The 12773-nt window shown below is 42.2% G+C and overlaps 1 non-coding gene and 1 pseudogene across 1 annotated transcript; both read right to left on the bottom strand.

Annotated features, from left to right (window-relative positions):
- Positions 1 to 288: 288 nt before the first annotated feature.
- Positions 289 to 392, bottom strand: Rnu6-767 (RNA, U6 small nuclear 767). Its single transcript, XR_015678736.1, has one exon. It is a non-coding gene; the product is annotated as a U6 spliceosomal RNA (small nuclear RNA).
- A 1662-nt stretch (positions 393 to 2054) lies between these two features.
- On the bottom strand, positions 2055 to 2967 carry Cnot8-ps1 (CCR4-NOT transcription complex, subunit 8, pseudogene 1; annotated as a pseudogene).
- Between the last annotated feature and the right edge of the window lie 9806 nt (positions 2968 to 12773).

Raw genomic sequence — 12773 nt, 5'->3', positions numbered from 1 at the left:
TTATGACCTTCTTAAATCCGCCATCATCATGATAAAATGTGATTTTAGATCTAGATCTTGCTTTTCTGGCATGTTTGAATATCCAGTGTTTGCTTTGGTGGGAAGACAGCTCTGATGATGCCAAGTAGTCTTGGTTTCTGTTGCTTGGGTTCCTGTGCTTGTGTCTCACCATCAGGTTGTCTCTGGTGTTAGCTTGTCTTGCTGTTTCTGATGGTGGCTTGACCTTCCTGTGGGCCTTTGTGTCAGCACTCCTTTAGACCTGTTTTCCTTTTTTCTTTCAGCCAGTTAAAAAATATGAAACACTTCATGAATTTCTGTGTCATCCTTGCACAGGGGCTATTCTAATCTCTGTATCATTTCAATTTTAGTATATGTGCTCCCGAAGCGAGCACTTTCTTTGACCTTTTACAGAAAGTTATTTCTAGTCCATTTTAAACTATCCAGAACCTTATATTAAATTTAATAATTATCATTTTATATAATTATATGGATATATAGAAATGCAAGTTGTAAAAAAGAAAAGCCAGATTATAGTATTTGCTTGACTTTGTTTTGGTAATGTAGGTTAATAGTGAGAAAATATTTTTCTTTTAGAAGAGCTATTTTAGATTTCTTATTGAAGACACTACTCAAAATCTTATTCATTTATTAGTATAAATTCCCCATGATATTTGCTAGCATTTTGAGTAAAATCTATTTAATTATTATGTTTTGAGTAATACCAAGCAGAGGGAAATAGACAATGAATTGATACACTGTTTGTAATCTCCACTTTCTCCTTGGGGTTACTTGAACTTAATTTTTGTTAAGGACAGAGGCCAAGCAGTGTAGATGAATGGGATTGTAAGGAAGATGGAAAGGAAACAAAACCAGGCATTACATATTAGGCAGTGTTCTACAGGAAACAAAGCAAGACATTACATACTGAGCAGTATGCTACAGAGAAAATCCAGTGGCATTTCCTGGAATTGTATCATGTATGCTTCTTGTATTTTTACAGATACAGACATGAACCATGAAACAGAAAACAGAAGTTTCAGTTTGTCAAGTTGTTCAATCAATTCTTCAGTCAGTGTGAGATTTGGTATCATTGATACTCTCCTCAGTCAGGTATTGGATGTTTGGAAACTGAAGGTAATCCTTCTGCCTCAAATTTGCTTCTTATTTTTCAATGTAAAGTTCAGTCCCATTTGCTATTATTTATTGATGGGGTGTATTTCTACATTTAGTTTGATTTTCAGCATAACAAGTCAGCCTCAACTTCCCTTCTGTACTACCTCATGGTGTGCCCATCACAAAAACAAATATAGAGCAAAGTGCAAGACAATGAGAGGAGCTGGCTGTACTCATTTTCAGAAGAATTTATTTGGTATAATTGATTGGGAAACAATGTTTTCAACTCCATTTTACTGCACACATCAGACTAACTTCCTGTCAACTATAGTAATACTTACATGATTTCAGTATGCCTTAGTATAGCTGTCTGGGGACAAATGAGACATCTGAGAGACAAATTGTTCATTTCATCTGAAATCAGAGATTGTGTCTGACTCACTTGTTGTAGGTTGTATTGTATCAAAATAAAGTTTCCTTTTAAACCTTATTGACTCTAATTTAGAGATAATTTCATATTAGGGATGCTGATAGCAAAGTTCATTTCAATAGTCATAGTATTTTTGATTTTGATTCATCTCTCATCCTTTGTGTCAGCAGATGAAGCTCCTGACTGGCTGTGGTAGCACCTGTACTTTATGTGTTTTATTTATTTATTTTGGTTTTCTTCTTTTTTTTTGGCAAGAGTCATATACATTTTACTGGTTTGTTTCAGACATCCTGGAGATTTAAAAAGGTGTCCATGAAGCCATGGATGCTGGTGGCAGGAGGTGGCAGAGGGGTATGGACATGAGGACAAGGAAGACTTGTTTACAAATTCAGAGCAAACCCCCTCTTGGAACTAAAATAGTCATCTTTTAACAAAAACCCAAAATCTTTGCTTGGAGCAGATTCAGGTCAATGGCAGGGCAGACAGCACAGGCCGCATGGTATACATACTACTACTGCTGCATGTTGTTGATCATGGCCAAGATGCTCATCTTCTGGGCAGAGTCCACATCCTCACTCTGCTTCTGGGCCATTCCTGTGCCCAGGCATAGAGGTGCCCACAATACTTGGCATCATCAATATTGTCCTCAAAGAATAGCTCTTTCATCCCCAAGAAAGCTATCCCCATCAGCAGAGAGTCTGAGCCTGCTTGATGTTGCTTTCCAATCCTCTGCAAATCCAACTGATTGACCACCTCCTGAAGGCCTCCCTGAAGATTTTTGCAGTTCTTCATCAGGTATTTCACATTATAAATGGACGGAAAAAATATTAAGGATGTGAAAAAAAAAACCAACAAAACTCGTGTTCTTCTGGCAATTGAGAATCTGTAAACAGCTTTACTATATAGCCAAAATCATAGCCACTGTGAAATGACTCGACGTTATCACAGAGAACTATTCCTGATGTCATAAGCAGCTCCAGAAAGTGCAGCTTATTGATCCCTCCCTCCTCATGTTTCTAGAACTGCAACCCTGGGTCTATGGAATCCTGCGAGTACATATCCTCAGTCAGGTTGAACTTGAAGTTGAACTGCCATGTTTTTATTCCAGAAGGGTACTCCCCATTTTCATTTGTGAATGTAAGGCTGATTTTTAGAAGATCAGCACTGCACCACAAAGCTAATATTGGTAATCTATGGACCTGCGAAATTCACCAATTTGTCACAGAACAATACCTAGAAAGTCTGTGTCCATAGCAATAAAGTTGTATGTAGTTGAGGACAATCTCATGGATCTTTCGCATCTCTTCCTCAAGATTGCTGGCCCACACCTCACAGATGATCTGACTGTTTTTTACAAGTGCTGCAGGCATCCTGAAGGCACCTGAGGAGCCACTGTGAGCCAACTATGTAAAAGAACAAGCCTCCTTTCCTTTGATTTAATCGTCCACACTGGATCCAATCCTGTCTGGCAGTCCCGCTGAGTGTGGGCCACAGCGGCCCTTGATCTCCAGCTCTCCTCCCTCTTGCCCAGGATCTGCTCCATGCGTTTTTTTGTTTTTATTTTGTTTTTACCATAGTACTGACATCTTGCTTTGTAGCCTGTTCTAGGTAAATGTTGTACAGGATAGAGTTTCTGTCTGCTACAACCTCATAGGATCCTTGAGGAGACAGGACATAGGTATCTGTGACATATCATAGAGAGTACCAAAATCCACTGTGTAAATGAACTCCAGTTTTGAAAAACTGTAACTGTGATGTTCACACTGTGAGTTCACTGGAAGTCAGGGAGGGGAAGTCTTTCAGAGATAGCCTTTTCTGTTGGCCTTTTCTGTCTTCTTTACACTTCTTATTTATTATCTGATGTGACTAATTAAATATTAATTTCTTGCTCATAATTTTGCCTGTCTCAAAGAATGTAATTTATCAGCACTTGGGTTTAATGTAAGACTTCTCCCCACCATAGTGACACAAACAACTCATTAAAGGGAAGACTCGCATGCTACAGGGGACAAAAAGAAGTTTCTAGAGATGTGCTGAAAATTACTCTGTGCCAAGAGAAAACCCAACCATTTATGAGTTGCAACTGATCAAAGGGAAATGCCTATTTAGTAGAATGTCTTTTTTTTTCTCCTGTCTCTCCTTATGCCTTGCTGGGATCACACGCATGCATCGTCATATGCGTATGTATGTATGTATGTATGTATGTATGTATGTGCCTGTGTGAGAATGTTCGGGTGCCTGCAGAAGCTATGGGGAATTGGATCCCCTGGAGACGGAGTTATAGACAGCTGTGATATCCATCATGGGTCTAGGAAATCACATTCACGTCTTCTGAGAGAAGAATATGTACTTGTAGTACTCGTAATCACTGAGCCATCTCTCTAGCCCCCTATTGAAATATTTTAAAAGACTTTTTCTCTTTTTTTTTATACTTAATTTTTTTTTATTAACTTGAGTATTTCTTATATACATTTCGAGTGTTATTCCCTTTCCCGGTTTCCGGGCCAACATCCCCCTCCCCCCTCCCCTTCCCTATGGGTGTTCCCCTCCCAACCCTCCCCCCATTGCTGCCCTCCACCCAACAGTCTAGTTCACTGGGGGTTCAGTCTTAGCAGGACCCAGGGCTTCCCCTTCCACTGGTGCTCTTACTAGGATATTCATTGCTATCTATGAGGTCAGAGTCCAGGGTCAGTCCATGTATCGTCTTTAGGTATTGGCTTAGTCCCTGGAAGCTCTGGTTGCTTGGCATTGTTGTACATATGGGGTCTCGAGCCCCTTCAAGCACTTCCAGTTCTTTCTCTCATTCCTTCAACGGGGGTCCTATTCTCAGTTCAGTGGTTTGCTGCTGGCATTTGCCTCTGTATTTGCTGTATTCTGACTGTGTCTCTCAGATGTGATCTACATCTGGCTCCTGTCGGTCTGCACTTCTTTGCTTCATCCATCTTGTCTAATTGGGTGGCTGTATATGTATGGGCCACATGTGGGGCAGGCTCTGAATGGGTGTTCCTTCAGTCTCTGTTTTAATCTTTGCCTCTCTCTTCTCTGCCAAGGGTATTCTTGTTCCCCCTTTTAAAGAAGGAGTGAAGCATAGAATGTCTTTTTATACACATTCAAACTGGTGTTCTGTGTTTTGAAGATTGATGGAACTTTGTCATAGAAAGATTGGAAAAGGCATGATATTCCCAACACAGAGAACATCAGCTTCAAAGAATAGAGAACAGGCATGGCATGTAGGCGTGGCTCTGTACTGTGGTGGTGGGGCAATAACTAAACAAGAAGAGATCCAGGAATCTAGGGGCAGTAAGAGTCTGCTGAGCTGAAGGCTTCAGAGCAGATGGCTCAGAGGAAGAAATGTGCATCCAAATTTGGATGCCAATAGGACGAAAGGTAGGGAGAAGTGAGGGCTACAGCCTATTTCTGTGGATGGTGTCTTTTCCTAGGCTTTTTCTTGTATTATTTTACTTGCTTCCCTGCCTTCTCATACTGACAGTGACCCTGGGGATGACTTTAGATGTTGAAGGAAATAAAGCAAAGTCCTGCTGACATCATGTGTATCTTCTATTGACGAGGGGGAAGAATCAAGCCAGGAAAGAAAAAGAGGAAGGAAGACCAGGGGCTGATGGAGTGGCTTAGTCAGTAAGGTCAGGAGGGCAGGAGCTCAATCTCCAGCACCCAAATGGTAGGCCATGGTAGATGCACTTCCAGGAACAGAAGGATCCCTGTGAAGCCCTGGCTAACCAGTGTAGACAAATTAACAACTTCGAGGTCAAGTACAGAATACCATATCAAAGGAAGTGGACAGTGGACAGTTCTTGACGTTAATGCCAGAGGTTGCCCATTAGCCTTTATGTGCATGTGGACATGTGCATCTGTATACACACACACACACACACACACACACAGAGAGAGAGAGAGAGAGAGAGAGAGAGAGAGAGAGAGAGAGAGAGAGAGAGAGAGAGAGAGAGCAGCAATGCTGTGGAGGAAATAATGAACTAAAGGGGCATTCAGTGGCCAGTGAGGTAGGGAGGAGAAGGCCACTTGGAGAACAGATGCTACACATTCATCATCGAGAACTGAAATCCTATCTGTGTCTGGAGGTGCAATGACTTCCACTGACACCCAAAACAACAGGCTTGGGGTGCCCCTCTACCTGCTCCTCGGGAAAGGGGCTGAGTCCTATCATGTTTAAATCCCACATTAGGAACATAGTGCTCAGAAGAACAAAGCCTTATTTTTGTTAACAAATTCTGTCTTCAAAAACATCAACTTATATTTCCTAGTTTCTTGTTTCTTAGGAAGGTGACATGAAACATGTTCCCTTTTCCCAAAGAAGCCTTCTCTCCCACTGAGCTCCCACAGTACTTCCCTGTGGGAAGCCACCTCCTTCCATCTGGGATAAGATGAAGGGCCTCTAGTGTCGTGCTGCGGACCTCATAATGAGAACTACCAGCGGGCCTGGATGGAGGCCCATGCATGGACCTGCAAATTTTTAATAATTAATGGCAAGGAGACAGAAGGTATGATACATGCATTTTGTTAATATGGAAAGTCCCAGTAGATTTTCAGTGTTCAGATTTAAACTAAACAAGAAATGAAAGCTATATTGTTTTGGGCTTTTGTGTGTATCCTGGAATCATTTCAGTTTGGAGAGAGATAATGACTCCTTTGGGATCAGAGGGTTTCTGAAAATTATGGCTACATCCAGGCTTTGGATAAATTGCAGATAGTTGTAACAAGGGTTGATGCTGTGAATAAAGGTACTCCAGGAGAGGAAGGGAGGAAGGGAGGAAGGGAAGAAGGGAAGAAGGGAGAGAACACAAATTCTCTGTCTTTTCCTAGCCATCTTTATCAAAAAATAATTGACTTATACAATTCAGAGAATCAGAGAGGCCCCCAAATCTATAGTTGACAGACTAGAAACCCCAGAGACACAGAGAAAGAATTTTTGTCAAGTGCCTGAATGCCTAACAACATGGAGAACTGATGATATAAATTCAAGCCCACATCTGAGTTCAAAGGCAGGAAAGACCAAGGCCCCAGGCTGGAATGACAGGCACAAAGAATGGAATTTCCTTCACTCAGCTTCTTTGTTCTAAGCAGGTCTTTGGCCAACTGAATGACATCCATCACATTGGGATGGTAATCTGTTTTCTCTATCTGTCTGTTCAAACATTAATATTATATATCCTCTCAGACATGACCAGAATAATTCTTAACTAAGTACCTGACATTATCTGACCATTCATAATGACATATAAAATTAACTATTAGAGTAATGTTATATAGATCACTTATATATAGATCATTTGTGGTTAGTGGCTTATGATAAAATGTACAAATTGAAGATTGAGGAGGGTGGTTAACAGCACTGACTGCTCTTTCAGAGGACCCAAATAGTGGCTTACAGGCACCCTTATCTCTATTTCCAACTTATCTCATACCCTCTGCTCACTACCATGGGCACTGTATACACATGGTGCACAGACTTATATACTCAGGCAAACACCCACATACATAAAAGTAAAACTAAATAAATTGTTAAAAGAAAAGTACAATATCTGGAAGGCAGGAGAGTTGGCTCAGCAGTCAAGAGTACTTGCTGTTTTGAGAACCTGGGTTTGCTTCCCAGTACCCATGTCAGGTGACTCACTGTCATCTCTAACATTGTTTCCAAAGGATCTGACAGCCTCTAATAGCCTCTATGGGCACTAGGCATGCATGTGGTATAAACTCACATGTGAAGGAACTCACATAAAAAATAAAAAATAAATAAAACTAAAGAACAAAAGTACAACCTTTGAAAAATTATAGCTTTATTTTTCAAGTACAATACTGCTTGATAATTTTGTCACGGGGGAGCACAATGAACGTCTAGAAGCATGAGTTGTGAGGCCTGGAGGGATTAGTGGCCCAGCCTCTTCACCCTGAAGATGTGAAAGGCAGAGCCAGTGCCATAAAGTACTGACATGCTCAGGTAGCAGCGGAAGCACACTTCCAACTTAGGCCTTCTGACTCGCTCAATTCACCTACTTGACTGGCAGAGATGAGTACATGAGTAGATAATGCATGTATACTCTTATTGATCTCCTGTCGTCTCAGCATGCTGCCTCTGTTGCTAACAATTAGCATTTATTTGGTCTCCATGAACCTTAGCTTATTTGTTTATAATGTGCATGGCATTGGTTGACTTTCCCACTGCTCATGTATCCCAGACTGACCTTGAGCTTGCTATGTGGCCCAAGCTGGCCTCAAACTCATGATCTGCCTTAACCCCCAAAGTGCTAAGACGCAGGCAGATGCCACCATGCCCAGCTTGGAGACTTTTCTGAGACAATAAAGACAATGGTGGAAATAACCTGAGGCTTTTCCATGATCATCTTGTCTTGTGGCTCTGCTGTCTCTTTAGTCAAGTCCCTCATCTCTTCCCTGCCCATCACGCCTCCTGAAATACCTAAGTTCTCTCCTCTTGGAGTGTGCTCACATGTGTGGAGAAACCAGAGCAAGATATTGGCGTCTTCCTCTTTTGATTTTCACCTTATTTTCTTGAGATAGGGTCTCTCACTGAACTAAAAGTTTGCCATTCTGCCTAGACTGGCCAGCCAGTGAGTTCTCTCTCAAGATTCACCTGTTCCTTCACTACCCACCCCAGCCCAGTAGTGGGGCTACATGCATGCACACTATATCTGGGTTTTTATGTGATTGCTAACGATTCAAATTCAAGTCCTTTTGCTTACACAGCAAGCACTGTTATCCACTGAGCATGTCTCCAGTCTCAAGAAGCATTTCATGATGCTCAGTTATAAAGCATAAAGCTTCCCTGCTGTCCAGTGCCTCTTGGCAGCACACTGTTGACCATCTCTTCCCCCACCTATCTCTCTCTCTCTCTCTCTCTCTCTCTCTCTCTCTCTCTCTCTCTCTCTCTCATCTCCCCACCCCTACAGCAGTCAATCTCAACCTTAAATACCAGTGTATGTACTGTACCTACATCAAGGAAGAGGTTCAATTCATGTTTAATGTTATGTGGGTAGATGACTATTTCTGAAAAATGACCATGTGTTTCAGGATTTTGAAATCTGGTGGGCACAGGCAATTTTTGTCTTGAATTAAATAATGATGGTATTAACATTATTTTCCATGAGCCAACTCATGGAAATGGCCACGACAAAGCCTTTGCTTCTGTTCTGCCAGGGTGGGGCAGGGTGGGGAACACATGGTAGATGATTGCCAAGTCTCATCAATGACTACAGCTTGAAACCAACTATCTAACTACACCTGAAAACACATTTAAACAAGAGACCTCCAGAGAGATAATGCTGCTGCCTCCAAAGACTGTCTGGAGTCTGCGTGTCCACAAGTTGGAGTGTACACAGGCAGCCTCTTCTGGAGAGTAGGGTGTGAAGTCTCCCTGGGTAAGTAGAGGATAGCAGGTGAGCCACGTTAAGAGTCTCAGAGGGGTTTGAAGGAACTCTAGCCAGCCTGAGCATGACCTTGCTGATTTCAAGACTGGGAGCTTGCCATGTCCAGTGGGTGTGGCAACTGTTAGCAATAGCAGGTGACTGGCCTGTCACAGCACATCCCAAGCCTACAGGATGAGAGAAAGAATGGTGTCAACTGCCTTATATAGCAGTGTCAAGTCCCAAAGTCCAGATGGCCCAGACAACACAAACATCTATGAAGCAAGGTGAACCCTGAAGAAAATTCTCTTTCAGGAGAAGAAGGTATAGAAACAGGAGGCAAATTCTAGCAGAAAATGGGCTCTGCCGTGTTAATATTTCTATGAAATGAATGGACACTGGCCACAAAGCAAAGGTGCTTCTTAAACCCTAGTGTCAGAACTCTAAGAGAATTCAACAAATCAGAGAGATTAATGCCAAACAAAACAAAATTAAAGATTCTGATGACCTAATCCAAATTGATGAAGGGTGTGCCACAGAACTGTATCAGAATTATTGAAGATTAGCCTCCCTCATCCTCTAACTCACCAAGCAGAAAGGAAGAGACTCTAGAGGCACTTGTGTCCCTGAATCTGACTGCCAAACTATTGAAACAATAGACCCCAAAGAAATGAGAACTTCCCCAAGCATCTTATGCTGAGAGAAAGAGAGAGGATCAGCCAGGGAGGGAGCTTGTCTCCTGGAAAGAGATTTCACACAATTGTATGGAATGAGACTGGAACCCAGATAATGAGTCCATAGTAGGCAGGACCACAACCTGACTGGGACTGCTTAGATGTGCATATCTGTCACTCTCCCTCTTAAAGTGTGATCTCACTTCAGGGCCTTGAAGATGGATTTGATGGGTTTTCTGGATTAATTACTCCAAAAAGGCCACACTGAATAAATCTCTTTTTTCTGCTTTCCACTTTAATTTGGCTTTTTTTTATTGGCTTATTGAGGATGTTGGCTGGACCTTACTTGGAACATAGCCTTTGAACCCCCCCCCCAAGTTGATAAAATGCCCTCCAGTACACCTTCTCACCCCAGCTTTTCCTTTTTTCCTGGCCTGGAAGAATTTCTTGACCGAAGAAACATCTGTTGTGGTCAATTACTTCATTGCACCAGACTTCTTAAATACAACACAAGATCATATGCACTTTAATTAGTTTTAGTTCTCCCTGCTTTTCCATTACCCCCCTGAATATTTAATAGAACTACTAACCCTGCCTGATGCCTGTTCTTATTCTGTGGTTGGAGTGGGGTGGACAGGGGTGGCAGGAAGACCAAGTCACTTGTTTGGTAAGTGGGAGCAATAGGCATGAAGAGAAGGAAAGGGTTTGCCTCTGGAGCATGTCTCCACTATTGTCCAGGTCTGGCTGGGCTGGAACTCTGCCAGTGCTAAGTCACTACAGTTAAGGAACAGGTTCTGCCCTGTTGGAATTCTCGCAGGAAAGAAATGGCACATTGAAACAGATTGTTGAAGAGAATAAGATGAATGGAATTTTTACAGCAAGTCTAATGAAATCAGACAAGGATGGGGAAACACCAGAGTACAATGATAGGGAGATTGACAGCATGACAGTCTCATGGGGCTGCCACTGTGAGCCATTTCTCACCAAGGACTCTGAATGTGTGTGTAGTGGCCCTTACTCAGTGGAATTCTTATAGGGATAAGCAAACCCATCTTATAGATGAAACATGCCAAGAAGTTTCCATATATCCAAAAGATACAGAACTAAGAATTAACTCCAGATGTCATGTTGTTTCAGGACACAGCCATTTCATTGTTCATTCAAGACAATAAGGGAGGGAATTAGACATCTCCAGAAGACATCTACTTGTTTCTCGCCAGAGTTATGTCGTGGACTGCTTGCATGACTGCCTTACACAGCTCCCAGTATGCCTCCTACTCTTCCCCATGTAGCTTCAGTGCTGATTTCTGGTGATGCAGCAGTCTGAGGAAATCATCACAATTATATAAGGCAGGGAGTGCAAACTCAGGGCTAACATCTGCTCAGCACCTTCCTGCTGTGTCATAACATAGCGGCAGCTATACTGACGACAGAGACATTGAGGGAGAAGGAAAGGAGTGGAAAGGAGGCAAAAGAACAGGGTCACCACTTCCTAAAAACTAACCTGATCCATCAGTCTATTTACAAGGGTGATGCTCCATGATGTAGTCAGTTCCTGAAAGTTCTCCTCTTTCAATACTCTGCAATGCGCTCTGGAGGATGCATTCAAATTATAGCAGCAGGGACGGTGATGCTTGGCTCTATCCAACTAACAAGTTAGGGATAACTTTTGGGTTGGCCAGATAGTGTTTTTTTTTTTAACTAAAAATCTTCTTTTGTGACACATTCTTTCATGGGAATGGCCAATTAATATGGCAACACTCTGTGTTTCAAGGATGACAACATATTTCTGGTCTATTGTGTACTGGCTTTATAATTTAGTTCTGGGTGCACTTTAGTTTCACTGGGCTCTGTGTTCTTGAGAGATGTCCACAGATGCTGATCATAATTTACTTGGTCCTAAGATTAGAGTCCAGGAATGATAAGCCCTGAGTACATGCTCTCTCACATAGCAAGCGTTTAGAAATGGGTTGAATGACTGAGTTCTTGTGAACTCATGATGCAATTCAATTTCAGTTATGATAAAATTAAAATATGGCATTATTCAGGGGTGACTAAATCACCTGATTCTGACTGCATGCATGGATGAATATAAATTACAAAGAGGTCTAAGGGAGTGGATAACATCTCCTGCCCTCTCTGCCTTGCTTCTTCTTCATCCTATGGTGCCTTCATCTATGATATGATACACCAGGGAGCCCCTTACCTGATTCTAATATTGGTTTGGTACTAAAATTCTCAACATCCACATCATAAAATGCAAATATTATCCACTGGGTGACAGGGCACAAGGGACAGCATCTCTGATCATTTTTATCAGTTCTACCTTCTTGTGAGATCTGGTGATGGATGAAGACCTTGGTTAGCTATGAAGATGGGTTGACTTATGGGCTTTGGATGTGTAATGAATCCTAGTTTAGGACTTCAAAATGATGCACCCCACACATGTGGAAGGACTGGAGAGAATTCACTACTCATACGGCAGGTGACAGGCATACTACACTGACTTCACAGGAAAGAAGGAGAGACAGTCACCATGAACCAGAAATAAGCTTAATAGAGAATAATAACTGTGAATTTAAAAAGGGCAAAACATGGAAAGTTATGGGGAGTCATAGGAGACCACTGGGTGCCTCCATGTATTGTCCCAACTTGCCCCTACCTCACAGATTGTATTCATGTTATATATCTGTTTACCTTGATTTATGAACACAATGTGTCCTTTCCAGATATCTCAGTTGGTCTAAACCTCTTCCAGGCAGCTCTGCTGGTATCTGCTTCTTCCAGGCAGCTGGTCCGGTCTCAAAAAGCCTTTGCAGCTTTGCTTGTCTGAAAGTCTCCTTTGCAGCTTAGCTTTGCCACCCTGAGGGGGACTCTTAGCTTTTATTTCTTACTCTGGCCTTCTGAATTTAGTCAGGTTCAGGGATTTCATGAAGTTATTTTGAGTTTTTACCTTCCTGTAGCAATGAATAGCCTAGTAAGAGCACCAGTGGAAGGGGAAGCCCTTGGTCCTGCCAAGACTGAACCCCCAGTGAACGTGATTGTTGGGGGGAGGGTGGTAATGGGGGGAGGATGGGAAGGGGAACACCATATAGAAGAGGAGGGGGAAGGGTTAGGGGGACATTGGCCTGGAAACCGGGAAAGGGAATAACAATCGAAATG

The sequence above is a fragment of the Rattus norvegicus genome, chromosome 2 (assembly GCF_021556685.1).
Source record: "Rattus norvegicus strain SHRSP/BbbUtx chromosome 2, alternate assembly SHRSP_T2T, whole genome shotgun sequence".
Classification (NCBI taxonomy): domain Eukaryota; kingdom Metazoa; phylum Chordata; class Mammalia; order Rodentia; family Muridae; genus Rattus; species Rattus norvegicus.
The sequence above is the reverse complement of the archived record's forward strand: the minus strand, read 5'-3'. Positions and strand labels throughout refer to the sequence as shown.